The sequence below is a fragment of the Tamandua tetradactyla genome, chromosome 13 (genome assembly GCF_023851605.1).
Source record: "Tamandua tetradactyla isolate mTamTet1 chromosome 13, mTamTet1.pri, whole genome shotgun sequence".
In the NCBI taxonomy this organism is placed as follows: Eukaryota; Metazoa; Chordata; class Mammalia; order Pilosa; family Myrmecophagidae; genus Tamandua; species Tamandua tetradactyla.
In genome coordinates this window covers 68,113,541-68,135,921 of record NC_135339.1, presented here as the reverse complement: position 1 = coordinate 68,135,921, position 22,381 = coordinate 68,113,541, and the positions used below count along the sequence as shown (strand labels likewise).

At 37.5% G+C, this 22,381-nt stretch overlaps 2 long non-coding RNA genes across 4 annotated transcripts in view; one reads left to right on the top strand and one right to left on the bottom strand.

The window, feature by feature from the left end:
- LOC143654264 (uncharacterized) overlaps positions 1-19,511 on the top strand; it is a 72,134-nt gene extending 52,623 nt beyond the window's left edge. For both annotated transcript variants that reach the window (XR_013161728.1, XR_013161727.1), the window contains exon 3: positions 18,847-19,511. This is a non-coding gene — a long non-coding RNA (uncharacterized LOC143654264). The remainder of the gene's footprint in view (positions 1-18,846) is intronic.
- On the bottom strand, positions 9,889-19,408 carry LOC143654265 (uncharacterized). 2 transcript variants are annotated; one of them, XR_013161729.1, is made up of 5 exons: positions 19,193-19,408; positions 18,815-18,914; positions 12,599-12,855; positions 12,114-12,413; positions 9,889-10,082 (listed from the first exon to the last, which is right to left on the bottom strand). It is a non-coding gene; the product is annotated as an uncharacterized LOC143654265 (long non-coding RNA). The 2 variants fall into 2 exon arrangements; XR_013161730.1 differs by lacking the exon at positions 9,889-10,082 and adding an exon at positions 10,407-10,647.
- Positions 19,512-22,381: the final 2,870 nt, after the last annotated feature.

Sequence of the window (22,381 nt, the reverse complement as noted above, 5' to 3'; positions counted from 1 at the left end):
TATGGCTTAGTCAAGGGAAAAGTTAAAACTTCAGAGTAGTCACAGAATTTGAAACTAATCAAAGAAGTTCAAACAAATCTCCCAAATCAATTCAAGGAGAAGAAGGAAAATATGGATAAAGAGCTAAAGAATATTAAGAAGACAATGTGTGCACATAAAGAAGAATTTGAAAGTATAAAAATAAACATAAATTTCGAAGATGAAAATCGTAGTAGAAGAGATTAAAAATACACTAGAGGCATATAACACCAGATTTGAAGAGGCAGAAGAAAGAATCAGTGGACTAGAAGACGACAATTGAAAGTTGAAAAACCCACAGCTAACATCATACTCAGTGGGGAAAGACTGAACTCTTTTCCTCTAAAATCTGGAACAAGACAATGATGCCCACTGTCACCACTTTTATTCTATGTTGTACTAGAAATTCTAGCCAGAGCAGTTAGGCAAGAAAAGCAAATAAAAGGCACCCACAGTGGAAAGGAAGAAGTAAAACTTTCACTATTTGCAGATGACATAATTCTGTATAAATCTACAACAAAGCTACTAGAGCTAATAAATTCAGCAAAATGGTGATGCACAAGGTCAACATGCAAAAAAATAAGTAATGTTTCTATACACTAGTAATGGGCAATCTGAGGAGGAAAGTTTAAAAAAATTTAATTTACAGTAGCAACAAAAGAATCAATTATCTGTGAATAAAATTAAGGATGTAAAGGAATTAAAACTACGAAACTATGCTAAAAGAAATCAAAGAAGACCTAAATAAATGGAAGAACATTCTGTGTTCATGGATTGAAAGACTAGTTATTATTAAGATGTCAGTTCTACCCAAAATGATTTATGGATTCAATGTAATCCCACAAAATTCCAACATCCTACTTTGCATAAATATGTGAAAGGGTAAAGGACCCCAAATAGCTAAAAACATCTTGAAAAAGAAGAACGAAATTGGATGACTCATACTTCCTGACTTTAAAGCATATTGTGAAGCTCCCATGGTTAAAACAGCATGGTACTAGCACAAGGATAGATACACTGACCAATGGAATTGAATTGAGAGTTCAGAAACAGACCCTCTAATCTATAGTGCATTGATTTTTTTGACAAGGCTGCCAAATTTCCTCACTGAGGAATGACTATTCTCTTCAAAAAATGTGTTGGGAGTTGTGGATATCCCTATACAAAAGAAAAAGTACTCCTATTTCACACCATATATAACAATTAACTCAAAATGGACTAAGGCCTAAATATAATAACCAGGTTTATGAAATTCCTAAAAAAATGTAGGGAAGCATCTTCAGTATCTTGTGGTAGGCAATGGTTTCTTAGACTTTACACCCAAAGCACAAGCAACAAAAGAATAAATAGATCAGTGGGACTTCTCCCAAATTAAAAACTTTTGTGCATCAGAGGACTTCATCACAAAAGTGATAAGACAATCTATTCAATGGTAGAAGACATTTGAAACCACATACCTGATAAATGTCTAATATCCCGAATATATAAAGAAATCCAGGAACTCAACAATAAAAAGTGAAATAACCCAATTAAAAAATAAGCAAAATTGTTGAATGGACATTCCTCCCAAGGGGATGTATAAATGGCTAAAAAGCATATGAAAATATGCTCAGCATCATTAGCTATTAGGGAAATGCCAATCAAAACTTTGATGAGATATCATTTCACACCCACTAGAATGGTTACTATTAAAAAAAACAATGGAAAATTAGCAGTGTTGGAAAGGGTGTGTAGAAATAGGAACACTCATTCATTGCTAATGGGAATGTAAAATGGTGCATCCACTGTGGAAGAAATTTGGCAGTTCCTCAGGAAGCTAAATATAAAATTATCATATGATCTGGCCATCCCACTACTAGATATATACCCAGAAGAACTGAAAGCAGGGATCCAGATATTTGCACATTGATCTTCTTAGAAGTATTATTCACAATTGCCAAAAGAGGGAAGCAATCCCAAGTATCCAGCATACTTGGGTTGATGAATGGGTAAGCAAAATGTGGTGTATATATACAATGGAATATTTATTATTCAGCCATAAAAAGGAATGAAGTCCTAATGCATGAGACACCATGGATGAACCTTGAGGCCATTATTCTTAGTGAAATAAGCCAGGCAGAAAAGGACAAATATTGTTTGGTCTTACTGATATGAACCAATTATAATAAGCAAACTCATAAGAATTAGAATTTAGAATATAGATCACCAGGTGATAGATTGGAGGTAGAGAATGGGGAATTGATGCTTAATTTGTATAAAATTTCTATTTAGGTTGATTGTAAAGTTTTGGAAATGGATGGTGGTGATAGTATCACATTATTGTGAGTATAATTAGCAGCATTGAATTATACATATGTGACCGAGATTAAAAGGGGAAATTTTAGGTCATATACATGTTACTATATAAAAGTTAAAATATAGCTCTGTATAATCCAGGGGACCCTACTGTAGACAATGGACTATAGTTAATAGTACAAGAATGTCCTTTCAGGAGTTATAACAAATGTATGACACTATTACAAAGTCTTAATAATCGGGTGACATATGGCAAAAAATATTACTGATGTAAACTATGGGCTATAGTTAATAGTACTATTTTAATATTCTTTCTTCAGTTATAACAAAGGTACCACACTAATGCAGTGTCAACAGTAGTAGGGTGTACTTGTCTGAAACTGTCATGTACCCCAGAAAGACCATGTTCTTTTAATGCATTCTTGTGGGTGCAGACCAATTGTGGGTGAGACCTTTTGATTAGTTAGTTTCAATTGAGATATGACCCACCCAATTAAAGTTGGATCTTAATCCTTTTTCCTGGAGTCCTTTATGAGAGGATAAAGGACAGAGAGAGCCCAGAGAGCTCAGAGAGAGAAACACCAAGAGGGAACTTAGAGAGGAACATTCTGGAGATGCTAAGAGGGGACCCACAGTATCTTAGAGAGGAGGCCACTGGAATCAGAAACTGAAGGCAACAAAACCCAGGAGGGAAGAAACAGCAGATGCTGGTCATGTGTCTTGCTATCTGACAGAGGAACCTGGATGCCAGCAGCCTTTTTCAGAGAAGTTATCATCCTGTTGATGCCTTAATGGGCACATTTTCATGAACTTAGAAGTGTAATTTGCACATGAATAAATTTTCATTGTAAAAGCCAACCCATTTCTGGTATATTGCATTCCAGCAGCTTTAGCAAACTGAAACTAGGGGTATATAGGGAAGCTGTATTTTCTTCATGCTTTTCTGTAAACCTACAACTTCTCTACTTAAAATTTTAAAACAACGTTGTTTTAAAGAAAGAAACTCTGTAGCCCCACTTTCTAGGGCAGGGTTGACAAATTATGGCCTGCCGGCCAAATCTAACTTACTTCCTGATTTTGTAAATAAAGTTTTATTGGAACACAGCCATACCCATCAATTTACATGTAGCATATGGCTGCTTTTTCACTGCAACAGCAGAGTTGAGTGGTTGACAAAGACTCTATGGCCTACAAAGCAGAAAATATTTCTAATCTGGCCCATTACTAGAAAAAAGAATGGCTGACCCTTGGTTTAGGGATCCATTACTGGAAAGAAAAAATGACTGAACACTGGTTTAGGGATTCAATTCACAATTGAAAGTTGATAAGTTGTCTAAATATGAAGAAATGCTATTAATGCAGAATTTGGCATGGTGTAAGAATTAATGATAGCCATGATATTGTTGCAGTAGAGTCAGTTTTACCAGCTTGGGAGAGCTGACTGTTAAATATTCAGGAATTTTGCAGGCCATTTATTAAACACTTTATAATTTGAAATTGGCCTTTTTTGGTGTATTTATGCTATGGAAATTGGCAGACACTACAAATCTGGCTTCCTTTATTTACTTTTTTTTTTCCCTGGAGAGCCAGTTTATAGGTTTGCTGCAGTGCACAAATGCCATGCTGCTTGTGGAGAACAAAGAGAAGAAAGCTAATAGGTCTAGAGATGAAACAGAATAAGAGAAATCTAATTTTACTTGTCTTTCTTAAGCATTAAGCATGCCTGTTTCTGAAACCATTTAGAAAGTTGGTGTTTAGTATGGTCATGATATTAGTACTTAGAGAACTTGCACAGTCTTTTTACCAGAAATCATAGCTGACAGAAGCCTATATATAGTGAAGGAATTTAAATATTTGCTATCTCTCAGCATCGGAGGCCTGCAGAAAAATTATATTTAATTCTCAGGGTGGAACATTCTGCAATTGACACATTACTTTTCTGATTCTTGTTCTACCATCATGCCCAAATGGTCTGACTGTACTATTCTTTCTAAAGTGGAAGTTCTCTAACTTTAATGAGCATTGAAATCATCCATTGCGCTTATTAAAATTCATATTTTCTGATGCAATTTGCAAAAAATTCTGATTTAATGGAATTAGGGTATAGCCTAGGAACTTGCATTTTCAACCAGCACCTCAAGTGATTCTGCTGCCAGTTATCCATGTGAAAAGACATCCCTAAAAATATTTATTTAACCATAAATTCTATGTACATATAAAACTTAAGATGGTGTTCAAGGTGCTTTAAACACTCATTATATTTCCATTTGCCCCCCCGCCCCCCGCCCACTGGTTCAAAATCATGCTGTAAGACTAGAGAACCTTGGAAATCTGCTCTTTCAAAGATTTGAGGACTTTTTTTTCCTACTCTGACTATGCCATCTATATCCCCTGACAATCCTGGCCCAGATTTCGATCCCCATTGCTTCATGTTTTAAGCACTTTTCCAAAATATTGCCCATTCCTGGAGTCATTCTCATTGCATTGATAAGTGGGCATGAAGGCACCCTCTAGTTTCAATTCAAGATAACTCTGAACAGGCTATCTTGGTTCCAGAGTTCCTGGGATCAGCCAAGGACTTTGTTGCAACTATATCACCTTATATTGCTGTTCCTTCTTTCCTTACTCTCGGCCCCTTTCCCTCACAGGTGCAGTTACTGAAAGCACTCCCCAGTAAAGTCCATGCATGCAAATTTCTGTCTCAGAGACTGTTTCCTTGGGAATCCCATTTTAGACACTTCTATAACTTGGTTCTTAAGCACCAATTCTAGCCCCATCTTGAATTGACTAGATTCAGACATCCAGCTACTTTCCAAAATTCTCTCATCCAGTAAAAAATAGCATGGATGGAGTGAGGCAGTAAATGAGGAAAAAGTAAAAGAAAAGTTCCATTGTGAAGGACTAGATCTGGAATTCTCTAATTTCTGACACAAGTTTGTACTATAATATTAATCTGTATTAAATGTTGTAAGAAATCTTTGGGGGAATACAAGAATTGAATTGTAAAATACATAAATAATTATAATAAAAAAGAAAAATGATAGGAATTAAAGGGTAGAATAGACTTTGGTGCTACAGAAAACCTAAAGAGAATGACATTGACTGGGACTTAAGAGAATGTAACAATCTGAACAAGAGGAAGGTAAGATAGTATTAACACAGACCTAAAAAATAGGGATCACTCCACAGTAATTTAGGGTGACAGGATCACTGAATTTTTGAAAGGGAGAAGCCCTTAGAAATCATGTGTTTTTTAGCCATTCATAGATGGGCAGTTATTATTAGTATGACCTTTGGATCAAAGTTGATCTGGATTTTGATTTGCCCCTTCTTTTCATGAGGCCTTGGGAAAATTGTATGGCCTCTCTGAACTTCACTCTTCACATGTATAAAATGAAAGTAATACTAGATCATTGAAAAGCTGTAGGCAAGGTTGGTAAAGCACTTTGCACAGAGTAGGCACTTGATGCGAAGTTTTGTCCTTTCTCTGTACATCATTACATTTGCAAAGGGACGGAGACATGATGGATGAGATTAAGTAACTCACTGCAGAACTGAAGGTAATTAGTGGTAGAAACAGATTGAAAAACCAGGTTTTATGGTCCTGAGATGGTGTTCTCTCATCACCAATGTGAGCTTCTCCAGAGCAAATTTTCAGCAAACTGTCCCTTTTGGCATGTCAGAGCCAAGTTGGAATTCATTATTCATGTGTCCACAGAACATTAGGACATAGCACCTTACCTGTGATACCCAAGTGAAGAACACGTTCTTTAGAGTTTTTGACTATCTAAAATAAAAATAAACCCAGAGTGGCCTAATTGTTCTCATCCCACATATTAAGTTTTCTTTCCTCCATCTGTGACATGTATTTGATGTCATGATAAGGACGTATCTTGATGTGTAGAACTAAGTTTGCTCTGAATCAGATACCTTTCCTCTTCATTTGCTGATTCAGATTAGGAAAGATTAGTGGTTGTCTGACGTCTGATTTTCTTATAATGCTGCTTCTGAAGTCATTCTTGGGTGTACAAAAGAAGGCTACAAAGATCGGCATGAAACAGGGGTAGCCAGGGTTAACAGCAAAGCACAGCATCAATCACTTTTATTGCCCCCAAACAGTGTTTCCATTATTTATGCTGCTGGGTGATCCACTATATTTATGATACAGCTAGTTGTCATGGCTTTAAAAATATGATGGATTCTTAAATTAATCCTGTATTCCTTTTCTTGGGCTTGAAGTATGGGCAGTCATAAGTGGTACAGAGGTATCTATAATCACAAAGTTAAATGCCCATGAGCCATGAGGAAGAAAAGACTGACCATTATGTCCAGTTTGGGTTTATGCCAATAATGTTAAAGCTCCCTTACTCTGCTTTACAGATTGAGTGCTGAAACTTATTCTATCAATATTTATAAGTGCTGTGGGGAACAAAAACATGAATAAGGCATGGATTTGGTCCTCACTGTGTTTTCAGTTCATTTTGAATTAATATTTGAGAATATGGGATCTGTCTTAAAGGAGCAAAAAATAAAGTGCTGGAGAATTTGGAGCAGAGAGATCACTTGTTGCTGAAATCAGGGGTGACGGTAAAGATGACTGCATTTCATTTGGAGAGATCTGAAGAGTGGACAAAGTCTTGACAAGATAGAGTGGAAAACAATTCATGTTTAGAGAATGGCATGAGCAAAGGCAAAGGAATTGGAGATAATAGTTGAATGGTGCACAGGAAACTATTAAGTTAAAGAGTAACTGGGAGTCAGATACTGCAAGGTTGAGAGGAGTTTGGACTAAATTTGAGAAGCAATGACAAGCCATGGAATTTTTTTAGAGAAAAAAGCATGATCATAACTCCTCCTTAGGAAGACAAATTTGTTCATAGAGTTAGTATGAATTATAATGCAAGAAGGACAGGAGTCAGGAATCTTATTGCAGGAATAGAATTAACAACAACCACGAAAACAACAACAAAAACCCAGAAGAGTAGGTGTGCTGGTTTGAAAGGATGTATGTCCCCTAGGAAAGCCATGTTTTAATCTAAATCCCATTTCATAAAGGCAGAATAATCCCTATTCAATACTGTATGTTTGAAACTGTAATCAGATCATCACCCTGGAGATGTGATTTAATCAAGCATGGTTGTTAAAATGGATTAGGTGACAACATGTCTCCACCCATTCAGGTGGGTCGTGATAAGTTTCTGGAGTCCTATAAAAGAGGAAACATTTTGGAGAATGAAAGAGATTTGGAGAGAGTAGAGAAGAACAACATAGCCACGAGAAGCAGAGCATCCATTAACCAGAGACCTTTGGAGATGAAGAAGGAAAATGCCTCCCAGGGAGCTTCATGAAACAGGAAGCCAGGAGAAGAAGCTAGCAGATGATGCCGTGTTCGCCATGTGCCCTTCCAGATGAGAGAGGAACCCTGTATTCGCCCTATGCCCTTCCAGATGAAAGAGGAACCCTGACTGTGTCCACCATGTGCCTTTCCAGATGAGAAAGAAGGACTGTGTTTGCCATGTGACTTCTCACTTGAGAGAGAAACCCTGAACTTCATCCACCTTCTCGAACCAAGGTATCTTTCCCTAGATGCCTTTGATGGACATTTCTATAGACTTGTTGTAATTGGGACATTTTCTCAGCCTTAGAACTGTAAACTAGCAACTTATTAAATTCCCCTTTTTAGAAGCCATTCCATTTCTGGTATATTGCATTCCAGCAGCTAGCAAACTAGAATGGTAGAATTGGAACATTTTAAGTGGGTTTTGTTAAAAAGAATATTAAAAGGAAATGTGAGAGAAGAAAAAAGGAAATGTGGACAGAATGGAGATTAAAATTGTTGTTGAACTTTGACCCTAGATCAAGTAGCCAAAGTCCTTACTTTGGTCTATAATGACCCACATAACCAAGCCCCTCTTTCCTTGATAAACACATATCCTATGACTCATCTTCCCTGCTACTCCATGCTAGACATGCTGGCTTCCTTGCCGTTCCTTCAATGAGGCAGGTTCATTCCAGCATTAGGGTTTTGCACTCAGTGTTCCTTAAATCTTGAATACGGTCCGGATACTTGCATGGCTCATTCACTCACCTTCTTCCAGTCTTTGTTCAAATGTCTTTTCTCAATGAAGACTATCTATCTAAATTTGCACGATACCTCAATTTCATGCCACCTCATAATCAGCATTCTTTCTCCCTATTGTTTTCTTTAGCCCATCTCATCTTACTAATATACAATACAATTAACCTATTTAATCAATATACTATCTGTTGTCTGTCTCTACCTGCCTGAATATAAGCTCCATAATGACAAGAATCTTTGTATCCCAAGTACTTAGAACAGAAGCTGACATATAATAGATAGCCAAAAAATGCTTATTAGAAGTATGTATCAGTGCAACTTATTTTGTACTTTGCATGTTGGTTATTCTCGAATCCCATGGGCCCTCTTCCTTTTTACCAGTCTCTTTCATGGGGCTCTGAATCATGAGTTTCTTGGATCACTGATTATAGTTCCAATTTTGACTTCGTTGGATTTATAACTAGGACAGGAATGACTTCTTCCAATGGATGGAGTCTCTCTCCAATCATTTTTAAGAAGAGGCTATTTTACTGTGTACTGGGAATCTTTCCCCTCCCCTTATGGCTTGTAAGCTATTCTTAAAGAAATCCCATCATGTAGCCTCATCATTCAAGTCTTACATTATATTTAGGATACTTGGACATTTTAATTAAGAAATTTCTTTGAATTCAGTCCTTATTAATTAATAGCTGTGATTAGAAGCTGTTTTCTATGTTCATCATATTTCCTTTAAATCAAACCAGACATATTGGTAGAGATTTGGCAGCAACAAAAGACGTGATATTTAGTGTGCTTTGTAGCCACCCCCAAGTCATTTCCATCTTTCCTCTAGTGTCTTTTCCAGAGTGGGAGCACCATTTAACTTGTCATCCCAGAGCCTACTCAGTGCCAGCACATCAATACTCTTGACTGGTTAGAATTATGGTCATTTCTAAGTGCACAGACATGTGAGTTAAGAGATGAGAAAGTATGAGTAATAACCACAAGATTCTTCTATGTAAGTTTCCATTGATATCCTGCCATGCATTTTTTCTTGACATGAACTAAGCTATATATGCTCTTGCTTGGGATGTAAATTTCAGTAACTATATAAAACTGCATAGAAAATCAGACATGGTGATTTCAAGCAGAAGTTTGTGAGAGTTAACTTCCTTCTATACAATTTGTATGGAAATTCAATGAAGTCATAGAATTAACAATCAATGAACAGATGGGCTCTGAGTATCCACCATGTACCTAACAAAATGCTAAGAGATGTGTAACTATAAATATGTCCTTCTCATTAGTACTGCTAGAGAAACAAGCAAAATGTGATAAACAATAATGGAACAACAAAGAAGAAATCATGGCAAATAAATCATCAAATTTAATAGGTATTATTCTATTTCCATGAGATTAAAAAAGAAAAGACAGATATTGGTGGCTCTGGGCTTTTGAAAGCTCTTAAGCATAACTTTATTATAAATATAGTACATCTTACACAACATTTAGAAAAAATATAGATCTAAAAATGAAGAAAAAAATTACTGTTGTACCACTTCTCAGAAATACTGTTTCAAGATTTAAGTGAATATCATTCTATTATATTCTTTCACATTCTTTCTCTTTCTCAGATATCTTGAATATTTTTCCATTCTCTTTGAGTGCATTCAGAAGTAAGCAACAGCATCTAGAATTTTCTTTGAAAATCCTTGAAAAAAGACAAAATTTGGCACACTTACTGTGCTGACATTCTTCCAAGATTAACTCATGATTACAGGATGCTTTCTTGGAAATGGATTTTTAAAGATAAAAAGTGTTTAAATGGGCGGGCCGCGGTGGCTCAGCGGGCAAAAGTGCTTGCCTGCTATGCCGGAGGACCTCGGTTGATTCCCGGCCCCAGCCCATGTAACAAAAACGGAGAAACAGAATACAATAAAACAAGAAAATGTTTAAAGATGTTTCCCTTTCTTCCTTCCTTCCTTCCTTCTATCCTTCCTTCCTTCTCTCTGTCTTTCCTTTAAAAAAAAAAAAAAAAAAGTGTTTAAATGACCATAGAGTTGATGTTAAGGATGTCATCCTTTATCATCAATGGGAATTTGCAGAAGAAATCACCACTCTCATGGTACATGGATCTTCATCTATTTACAGTTGAGCGTAGAGGGTACATAGCTGGAACTGTAGCCAATAACAGACTGTAGCAGTTGGTGAGGGCCAAATGTACAGTGTGGAAACCTTTGTCCATAGATCAGCAACATCAGGCTTATGCCTAGAAACTTGTTAGAAATGCAGAAACTGAGACCCCATGCCAAATTCCCTGAGTAAGGCTCTGCATTCTTTTTCAAAACCTCTAGGTGATTCCTTTGCACAAAAAGCTTGAAAGCACTTTCAAATGTATGTCAAGGTTGTTCATTGAAGGGAATGCTTAATGAAGTTAGTGAAGTGAGAGCAGCTTAGAAAAACCCTAGGTATGCCAGGGAATTTTAACATGATTCATAAAGAAAACAATTCATCAACAACACCAACCTACAACAAAACCAAAACATGACCTGAGGTATATGCACACACTGTGTAGACAATCAGTATAGATGAGCAGCAAGGGACCAACGGTTTAAATACAAATTATGAATGACAGACTTGAAATTGAGAAGGTATTTTTTCCCTTGCCATTTGAGGGAAAGTAGTCTAAAAACAACGTTAAAAGGGTAGATATTTCCACCCGAAGAATCACTGTTGGAGAAACACCTGTCTATGTAAAGTCTGAAAAAGTTTGCTCCCAAAGTCTTTGTCAAATCTGGAAATTATTTATTCTTTAATTATGTGCCAACTTGCCAAATAAGTGCATTAATTTCCATCAAAAAGAGAGTCAGTCAAAAGATACAAAACCAGATTAGAGAAACAAGGGTAATAGGTCTATTGGTATGCAGTAAGAAAATATGGAAACTCTAGTTTTGTATTTTATATTATAGTTTCTACTGAATAATGTACATAATATTAGTAAAATATTATGTTTATATCGTTTATGAAACATAAATACATTATTGAGAAGCACTTATTAAAAATGTTTTACTGATAGAGATACACATAAAAATTATACATTTATTGATTTTAGTTTAATATATTTTTATCATAGTCTTCTCTAAAATGTTTGCCAATTCTTTACTACTTAAGTTTATGAAATAATAATATAATGATTTATTTATTTTTTTTTGCATTTGTATTTAGGAGAAGGCTGAGTTTCTAAACATGAGCAATTGTTTTGCAAAGAGATTAGTTTGCAAATTTTCATTGATAAACTATGCCAATAAGCCTAGTTCTTATCCAATACTCACTTCTAAGAACCAGAAATCACCATATTGCTAGATAGAGCAGCAGTAGCAACAGAGTAGAAACTATAAACGAGTGCTTCATAATAGCCATATACACACCTTGTTTTTACCATATCTGTGTGCAGATAAATATTGTTTAGTAGGTGGATTAATTTTTTAAGTAATTATTTACCTCCCAGGCAAAATGAATAACAGTAGAATTTAAATCAGTCTTTTGCAAAGTATATTTCTAGGATTCTCTGCATCAGATTCACCTGGTGTTTTTTGAAAACTGCAGGTCCCTGGGCCCAAGATCATGCCTACTTGATCAGAATCTCTATGGATAGAACCCAGGAAGCTATTCATCTAAAAGCATTCTAGGTGATTCTTAAACATATTAAAGTTTGAAAACTAGTGAGATTCTAGATCTTTACCTTGATATAAATGGCAATTTCCTTTCAGGACCAAAGGCATACAACCTTTTTACAGTCTTTATTCTCAGCATTTCCATATCTTTTGAATGAAACTATTCAGGAAGGATATAGCATGCCATACTGATCATTGACATCTTGCTTTGTTAGTTTTCCATTACCAAGATTTACTGTAGTATGGAATAAACATTGACCTCAGCATTGGTTTGCCATTCCTCCATAAACTGTGTTCATTTTCTCTGCCACAGCAGGGGATGATACCTGGTGTGCCTTAACTGTGGCCATATTGCTTTAACCATTTATCTGAAATACAAAAAAGTAGGAACTGCAAAATAACAACATGGATGAAGAGGAGAGTAGAAAAATAATTGATTCCTGTAAGCGAAATAAGTAACCCCTACTTTAAAAAAATCAAATGGCACCAACATATAGGAAAAGACCTTGAGTTAGAAAACTCATATGCAAACAAAACAAAACAAAACACATACCTACAAGAAAAATCTGAATTATAGACAGCGTATCTTTATGATGACTTCACAAGAGTCAGTGGATCCTTATGGAACGAGTGGATCTGTTCTCCAAGAAAATGATATTGGCTCATATTAAGCAAGCACAAATTTGGGAAGCAGCCATGCAGAGAGAAACTTAAAAATAATGAAACAAGCAATGTAGATGATGGACATTGTGGGCCTCTGGCAAAGTCTCCTGTGGCAGTGAAGTAAATGACTCTTCATGTCAAGTAAATCTGAGCAGAATAAAAGAGAATTAGTGAGGGGATTAGTGTCACACAGCCCCCAAGGGTCAAACAAGTCAAGTGGAGTGGAAAGAGCCAGAAATTGGAATTGGGCAATATAAAGTCCCCAGTTCTTCCTTGCACACCCTCAAGTATATCCCTTTCTACAGACACAATGTAATTCTCCATTCTGAAGAGATACAAACACTTCAGAGAGGTGATTTCTGCTTTCATACCTATTTGTGGTTTTGTATTTTGTTTGAATCTTTTCCAACATGGAGTCCTCCTGCCTCTTCCACATTAAAATCTGAGAAGCAGCCTAGATAGTGTATGAACTTCCTTTTGAGAAATGGGGCTCCTGAAATGTGGGTATCATTCTGAAAAGTGTCTTAAAACACCCTTTATAGAAGGGGTATTTGTCCTTGCTTTCTGCAGCAATAGCCCAACCTCCAAACAATGTGACAGTGTGATTTGCCCTGTGATTTTTGAGAGGCATTTGCGAGATCTAACATCATCTCTGGGTATAGCTGCTGCACAAGGAGGTCACCTGCATGCGACATGGCAGAAAGGTGCTGTGCTTGGGAAAAGGCTAGAGCTGCCATGTCCTCCCCCTGTTTCCCCAGTGGCATTTGGCTAACGTTTTATGAGCTGCTCCCAAGAGTCAGGTTTTAAGAAGTATGCCCCTGGCTGTCAAGCCCCAATGATGCCTAATTTACACAGATAAGGAGTCCTAATAAGATACATTAGAAAGTCACTTATGCCATAAGGTATTCACATTATCTTAAGACATTTCTATTTGGCTAATAGGAAATGAAAGTGTGGATTAATGTTTTTCACATGCCATTAACAAGCTGAGAGGGAGAAGCCTCATTTCGGCCACCAGGGGCCTCCTCCTATCTGTTCTCTGCTGTCTCAGCTAATCGCTTTCAGCACTTTCAAAAGCAAAGGATGAGTTTTGACTTCATAGAAAATGAGTTTAAACCAGAAAGTCCATGTGGCCTCCAAACTTTGGAGTATTGCCATGGCACGTGGCATTTCACCTTTGATTTAAAGACAGAGAACATGTGGCTTCCTAAAAATGAAAAATTCCTTTTCTCAACCCCCAAAAGACATGTAAACAGCTGTTAAAGAAGTAAAAAGACAGACTCTAGAATGCCAAATAAGCAAAAGTTGATGAAATTAGGTCACCAGGAACCTCTCTGTAACCCTCAGAACCAATGTGCGAGTGTGGCCCTTTTTCTCTTTTCTTGATCAATGAATCATCTCTGAGTATTGAACTAAGTAAAAATCTTATAGATGTGTGCTTGGTGAAATTATTATTATTATTATTATTATTATTATTATCTAACACAATTAAGCAATTGAGAACCAGGCACTGTGCTAAGTGTCTTATATACATTATTTCATTAAATTCTACCAAATTTGTGAGATAGGGATAAGTTGCTAGCTTAGCGTGCCATTAGTAGTGAGTGAGAGATGTGGGATTAGAATCAAAGTAGTCTGATTCTTTAGTCCACTTTATACCACAGTTTAAAAAAGAAAGTTGACTGGCAGTTGGTTTTCCTGAAAAATCATTGTGTGACACAAGTGATTCAAAATATCCCCAAATAAAGATTTTTCAAACATTGTCAAGGGACCTAAATGTCCTAATAATGAAACTACTGCAACCCTAACAAGCCTTTCAGTTAACAGGTGGTGGTGACTCAGGAGAAGGCGCCCCCTCTCAGGAGAACCAGCCTCCTCTAGGTAAAGGGATAAAGTTCACTCAATGACCTTAAAATGTTCTTCCACAGTTATGAATCATGTAGGCATGGGAAGAAAGGATGATGTTTAGACATCAGCGGGTGGGGTTGCATGGCTCTCTTATAGCAAGGTCTTCTTTTCCTTCAGGTTACATGCAGTTCTCAGCCTGCATTTCACTTTTTGAAAGAAAACATTTGAATTGATGGGCTCACGACACCAGTTCCACCATGTAAAAATGCACCCAGCTCTTCCTAGAATCTAAATTAATGCCTGCTTTTTTCCCCAGAGCCCTGCTATATGTACTAAAAAGGCCTGGATAATTGTGGACCATCTGCCACAAGGGGAATTTAACTCCCACTAATATCCAGTTTCTTTATTTTCCCATCCTGGAGCCTCTACTCTTTCCAACAGCCATCCCAGCAAGGCAGAATTGTCACATTGGATTCTCAGTTACAAAGAAAGGGCTTAGAGTTAGGCTGTAAGGAAAAGCATGCCATAAAGTTACCAGCTTAATTAAGCCATTACAGTTTTTAGGGGGTTTTAAATACAGGCAATTTGAATGTATAATTGAGCCTGAGCACAGCCTCATCTCCTGTTTTCTTTGGTCTGCTAGGAACCAGATTGTGAATGGAAAACAGCTGGGGCAACATCCTGTGGAGGCTGAGCCAGTTCCTCATTTCCATTGCCAACTTTGTAATGAATTTATGTCGATGTGTCTTCTCTGGACCAGGAGTGAGGGGCTTGGACCCTTAATATACCAGGTCCAGAGACCCCACACCATTAACAGTGCTTTGTTCAACCATGCGCCTGTCTGGAATCATCTCCCACATATTCTTCCTTGGAGAAGGTTACAGAATGTGCTTGGAGGCAAACGTACTCTTTGGAATAATGATTCTGAACTTCAGCCCTGAGGTTATGTAGAAGAAACTCAGAAGAAATATTATAACTCAATGTTCTTAGAGTTTGACTAGCAGAAGATAAGGTCAATTTCAATCTCCCCTTGAGGGGAAATAGACATGTGGGAAGTTAAAAAGCCTGCTGTGAATATCAGCATTTCAGGGACTAGGCAATTTTAGTAGTCTATGGCTGCTTTACTCCAACAAGGTATAATATTTCTTGTTCAGCAGTATGTTTAATGGATTAGTTTGTATCTCAGATTAACTCTAACCTCCCCTCAACTTTACACACACATACACACACACACACACACACAAGCCCTTATAAACAGACATGCACATTGAGATGCTAAAAGAAACCTGGCTGGGCATGGACTAGTGATAAAATAGAATCAGCCCTTTAGACCTGTCCTTTCAACTGTAGACAATTGTGTTCCCTTTCCTTAAAACCAGTTCAATATCAGGAGTGTAGAGTTGGAGCTGAGCAGGCAGAGAGCGGGTATATGACCGGGAAAATGGCCTGCAGTGGGTCTATGAAACCATAATGGAAAATGTTGAGGATTGATGAGTTAATGGCCTGCAGTTTTCCTTGAGTTCTAATAATTCTTTACATTGGTGTAACATTTTTAGATTAATCAAATAGTTTGTATTGTTTGATCATCCTAATTATCCAGGGAAGTTGGCCCTGTATCACATAGCTAGTTTATCAGTGAAGAAAGTGAATCTCAGAGAAGGAAGGAAAACCAAAATCCAAACCAAATACCAGCAAAAAATATATATTTTTTAACTCTGTTAAGCAGTGCTCTGGGGATTAGAACCCAAGTCCCCTGCTTCCTAAGGCTAGTTTGACCTGGATTACAGTGTCACTTGTGTTTGCAGATAGGGTTATGGACTACCTTCCCAAACTGTAGCCTCCCAGAAAAAGTTTCTATAAACCTCAAGCCATCTGTCCATCTGACCCTGCCTCTGCCTAAACGTGTACTCAATTGACTCCCACTTTATGTAAACCCAGTTGTATGAAAAGTTAGATTTGTTAAAATAAAAGGTACCCCATCAAGTACTTTTCAAGCAGAGTCTCTGGAAGTTTTCTTTAACAAAAAAAAAACAGTCTAATCACCTTAAATGCTTGAATGAAAAGAGAACTCAAATGGATATATAAGTATACATCATTCACTATGGGAAGATTACTATACTGGTATTATGGAGTTGTTGCAGCAGAGAAAGTATATCAAAATGAGATTTTTATTCTTGTTCAGGAGGCTGAATTCCATAAAGTTTCTCTGAACTATATTGTCATAAGGTAGGCTTTTCTATGAAAGAGATATCTATTTTCAAAAAAAGAGATACCTATTTTTGATATGCACCTCACACAGTAGGACTCAAAACCTTGTTTGGAATGACCACCCTTGCTGAGAGGTACACCAAAAAACACAGCTTATGTGATTAAAAAAAAAGAAAAAAAAAGAACTGTTTGGGAAATAACAGCTAAGTAGGGACAATTAAATCTGAAGAGGTGAAATGTCTTCTGTGATAGCCAGTCCCTCTTTTTCCAACCTCAAAATATTACAAGTTCACACTGAGAATCATCTAATTTTCTTCAGTTTCCTTGGGCCACAATGGAGGACAGCATTGCATATTTTCAAACTCCCGTAGCCAGCTACCCAGGCACCTTCAAAGCTGAGTATTTTTCCTTTAAAATTAGCTCGCCAAGTCCTGCAATTCTTGGGACCATATTGAGGTTAGAGATTGATCCTTAATATTATAAATTACTCCATGGCTTCCAGCCAGATGCCATTATTTCAATTAATAATAGCAGCAGTTCCCAAATTTAGCATCAGGATCACCTGGAGGGTTTGAAAAACCCACGTTGTATGTGCCATCCCCAGAGTTTCAGATTTAGCCGGTCTGGGGTAGGACCTGAGAATTTGCATTTTTATCAATTATTCAGGTGACAGTGGTGCTGATGCTGCTAGTCTGAGTCTAGGGCCATCTTTTGAGAACCTCTGACTTGCGAGGATCATCTATTCTAGACTTGGCTATCAAAAAAGTCCTAAGGACTATTAGCCTTAATGAGGGTTTATGTGGCTGAAAGAAGAGGCATAGGCTATAAACATGAGGTGGAAAGGTCGAGGGTATTAGATTTCTGTTCCATCCATGCTGAAGCTCTAGGGCTGAGAACTAGAGACATTCTAGGTTCCCAGTGGATTTTCACGTTATTAAGCTTTTAAAGGATGAGGTCTGCCAGCTTGCAGTTTGAAGACAAGCAGCCAGAAACTTGTGAAAGGAAAAAGGATATGGCCTTAAGGTACTTGCCCAGTGGTTTTGAATTTATCTGATATAACCAGGCCATGACTTGAGGGGAAAGAAAGTCTGCTTGTTAAAATAATCAGTTACATTTCCTAACATTTGGGGAGAAGACTCCAGGGAAAGGTAGTTCTCCTTCAACTCTATAGACTTGTGGATTGCTTCCTTTCACAGGTGTAGGCTTTTGAGACCCTGTAATTAAAAGGAACGGAATAGTTTAGGAACATCTGCATAAGGAGCTGGGATGATTGGAATGAATCACACATCTGCCATAGAGGAACTGATGTTAGGCATATGTAATCATAGCTTGATTATCAAACTATCGTAAATAGAAAGCAAAATGGAGAGTACATATTAACAAGAGATTTCTAGACTGAGGGTTGAAGGGCAAATAGAATGCAGGTGTTCCCAAATGGAGCAGTTATCTATAACACTCAAGTAATTCGGAGATACTCTCTTCACACATTCTAACTGGATTTCTGTATAGTATTTCCTCCTCTCCCACCTTCTCTCTTTCAATTCTACCAAACTGAACTCCTCCTAAATATAAGACTCTACCACATCCTTTGTTCAATGCAAAAATAAGCAACAAACAAACAAACATGATCTATACTCTCAAATAAGAGGTAGAAGTGTTCATAAAATTACAAAAAAGTAGTAGAACACCATAAAGTAATAGAGGGAGGTTCAGAAGATTTTGTGTGAGAAATGTAGAGATGTTATTAACCTTTGCACTTAAAAAATCCCCCCATTAAGAGAATCATCCTGACTTGCCAAGGGGTTCAATAAGATTAGAATCATATATGCTGGTGAAAAATAAATTAATAATAGGCTTTCCCACGCTGGCTCCATGGTTAGTGGAAACAAGGCAATAATGAGCCAATTATGTTCAAGATTCAGAAACAATACTTGTAGCCTACTTGTGCACTCCTCTCCCTCAAATTAACGCCCAGTACCCCAGACTTACTGTCCTCTAATTAAGTCCCTTAACTAAGCCTATATATCTCAGCTATTTTATTGCACTTAACTTGTTTTGTCATGCTCTTCTTCTTTCTGTTAGATGCTGAATCTGTTCATTGATTGCATCCTGCCTTCCAGACTCCACTTCTTTCTTTGCAAGACCATCTTCTAAGATGAGAAGAAATTCTCTCAGAAGCATAGCGTCAATCTAATTGTTTGTTCATGGAAAATAAAATGCTAAAAGAAGAGGTTAGAGGATAATTGGAGGGCCCTTTCAATTTGAGATGATATAGAATCCCCTGGAGAGACAGTGATAGAGGATGAAAATCTGTAGCTATGTGTACAAGGGAGATGGGATCTGAAAAAGACTTCAAACTGTTGGTGGCATTTGAGACCATTAGGAGACAAATTGGAGTGGGAATATTTGCATAGGCAAATGGGCTCACCTGTAAAATAGGAATATGATTTCTAGAAGCTGAGTGGATTGAAATGTTTGCCTCATCTCCCCTTCTGGCATTAGCTTCCCAAATGAACCACAAATCCATCGGAAACTGTAACTTCTGTCCCTCCCTGGCACTAGAGGCATTCTCATTAGCGATTTTATCAGTTGATCAATTCATTCTGTGTCCAATTCTGAAAAACAAAAATCAGTTTCCCTAACATTCTGCATGTGGTTTTAATTTTCTTGCACTACTTTACGGATTATACTATATTGTAATCGATGGCAAATTTTGGAGGGAGTACAGAAAGGATAATTAAAAAGCTTCTGCAGGAAAAAAAAATGTCTATGGAACCATTTTGTTTTTCAATTACATTGTTATTCTGAGACAAGAGGACAAGTGATTTTCATTAGCTGATTCAGTGACCAACACTGCTAGCTGGCTGAATAATTTTCAGTAATTAAGGTTGTTTTCTAGCTCTACACTGACAATCAGCCACAAAAATATCATCAGTGATTCTCTGGTGGTCATTTTATTCGGGAGCAACTGGGGACAGCTCCCAATCTGAGAACTAACTATATGCTATGATTTCTCTTAACCACCTAATTTATTAGAACTTAGCCTATGTGAAAATACATGCTGTTTAATAGGAAGAGTTTTGGCATGTAATGTGCCTTGGACATAACGCTCAGAACTAGAGTTGAGGGGTAGAGCCAGTTGTAGAAAAATAATCTGTCGATGAGGTCCTCCTCCCTGCACCTCCACATTCTGAATAATTCATTTTGAGTACCAGGGCTACTCCATTAATAAGGTTCAAGAGAACCCCAAGTTCTCAGAGTAAGATTGCCTTCACCACCCCTTGTCTCCAAGCATGCATATGTACAAAGAATTGGGCCCCAGATCCCACCCCAATTTAACCCCCTACATTCATGCCTTCCCTGTGTTCAAGGGCCTTGAAAACATCAAAGCTCATCTCATTATTCCTTTGGCTATATTTGAGTCTATCACAAGGAATCTTAGCCCCCAGCTTCCTAGCACAAGCTGCTGTCCTTTCTCCTGGATGGTTGGAATGGCTTCCTAATTGGTCTCCCTTCTTTCATTTTATTCTTTACAATAAAATGATCTTTTAAAACCAAGTCACCAATGCTTCTGTAGAAAAACTCTCTGTGGCTTTCTGCTGCTTGAATTTAACATCCATAGTGTAGAGACATTTTCTTTTTTATGTTCAGTGCTGTCATTACAGTGCCTCCAGCTGTGCTTGGAACATAGTAAGCACTCAGAAAACATTTGTCAAATAAATAAATGGATGAAACGAGAAACATATTCTCCCCTCAAACCTCTCTTCTGGCTTATTCAAGTCTGTGATGGTTACAGTCAGGAGTCAGCTTGGCCAGGATATGGTGGCCAGTTGCTTGGCCAAGCTAGCACTTAACCTGGTTGTTGCTGTGGGGACGCTTAATGGATTTAAATCATCAGTTAGCTGATTGCATCTATGGTTGATTACATGTACAATCAGCTGAGGAGATTGCCTTCAGCAATGAGAGACTTTTCATCCAATCAGTTGAAGTCTTTAAAAGGAGAAGTGATGACTTCAGCAATCAGAAGAAAGAGTTTCCATCTCTCCTGCTAGCCAGGCCAGCCAGGCCCAGTTTCTCCCTGGGAATTCATCAAAAACCTTCATCAGACCTCCCAGTTGTAGCCTATCCTGTGGTTTTTGGACATGTACTCCCCACAATCAGGTGGAACAATTTTCATAAAAATCTATAATACTTACAGATATATCCTGTTGGTTCTGTTTCCCTAGAGAACCCTAAATAATACAAGTGCCTTATTTTCTCATGGCTTATTTTTTCTGTATTTAGTACAGTGGTATGTGCATATAGTTCTATGAAAACTGAAAAACATTGGTAAAAATAAAGACAAAGTAAAGTAATATGTAGTACTACCATCTAAAGATAACATTTTAGTCTGTTTATCTAGACATGTTCTTTAGTGTGTATAGTCTATTATATTATCTGTTTCTTCCATTATTTCCCTTCCCTAGTCATACTCTGTCGCAATATAGTCTTAATATTGTCACCAGTTGTGTTAGTTTCCTGGGGCTGCCATAACTAATCAGCACAGACTGGGAAGCATAAAATAATAAATGTATTCTCTCACAGTCCTGTAGGCCAAAACTCTGAAATCAAGGTGGCAGGACCGTACTCCCTCCAGGCTCTAAGAGAGAATATTTTCTTTGTTTCTTTTGGTTTTTGGTGATTGTGGGCTTGTTTGGCTTGTGGCCACATCCCTCTGCTATATCTCCACGATGCCTTCTCCTGTGTGTGTGCCTGCTTCTCTATATGTCACTGGATTTGGGGCCAACCTAAATAATCCAGGTGAATTCATCATGACATCCTTAACTTCATCATATCTGCAGAGACCCTCTTTCCAAATAAGTTCACATTCACAGGTTTCCGTGATTTGATGAGAACATATCTTTTGGCAGGCTATCACTCAACCAGCCATGCCAGTGTTCAATTCCTAAAACAACATTCATTAGTCTGTGTGACTGCTGCAGTTAAATCCTTCAGTGGCTCCCCATTACCTGGGTAGTCCAGATTTCTTTGCGTGAAATGCAAAGTGTTTATGATCTGGTGGCTGTAACACAGGCTTCATGGAGACAGCAGTTCAGAACATCTGTGTCAATCCGCTCCATACCAGTGATGTCAAAAGGGAAAAATAAAACGGGATATCCTTGGGAAAACTGGGCTTCCTATGAACCAAGGAGCTAAAGGTAGGGAACAGTGAGATTTGTTATACTGGGTCAATGTGATCTTTTGAATTCACCAGTGGGTGAGATAATCATAATCATATCATTTTACATTTGTATATTTCATCATCTGGGGCAATGCTTAACATTAATAAATTATTAATATCTTCTGTCGGAAGTAAGCAATTGATGCAAGCATTGAGTTCCCAGTTTGAGAACTCAAACTGTCCTTTCTCCATTCAGGCTTTGCCTTTACCTCTGAGCTAAAGTTCTTTTCTATGTTTTTGCTTTGGAACCTGTTATAAAAGGATACTTGTTTATGGATCATTCAGTTAATTCCTCCAAGAAAAGAAAAAACAGAGTCCCTCATCCTTGCCTTTCTTTATTATACAGATGTTGTATCAGCCTGGGGTGTAGTGAGGAGCAAGTCAGCAGCTATGCTA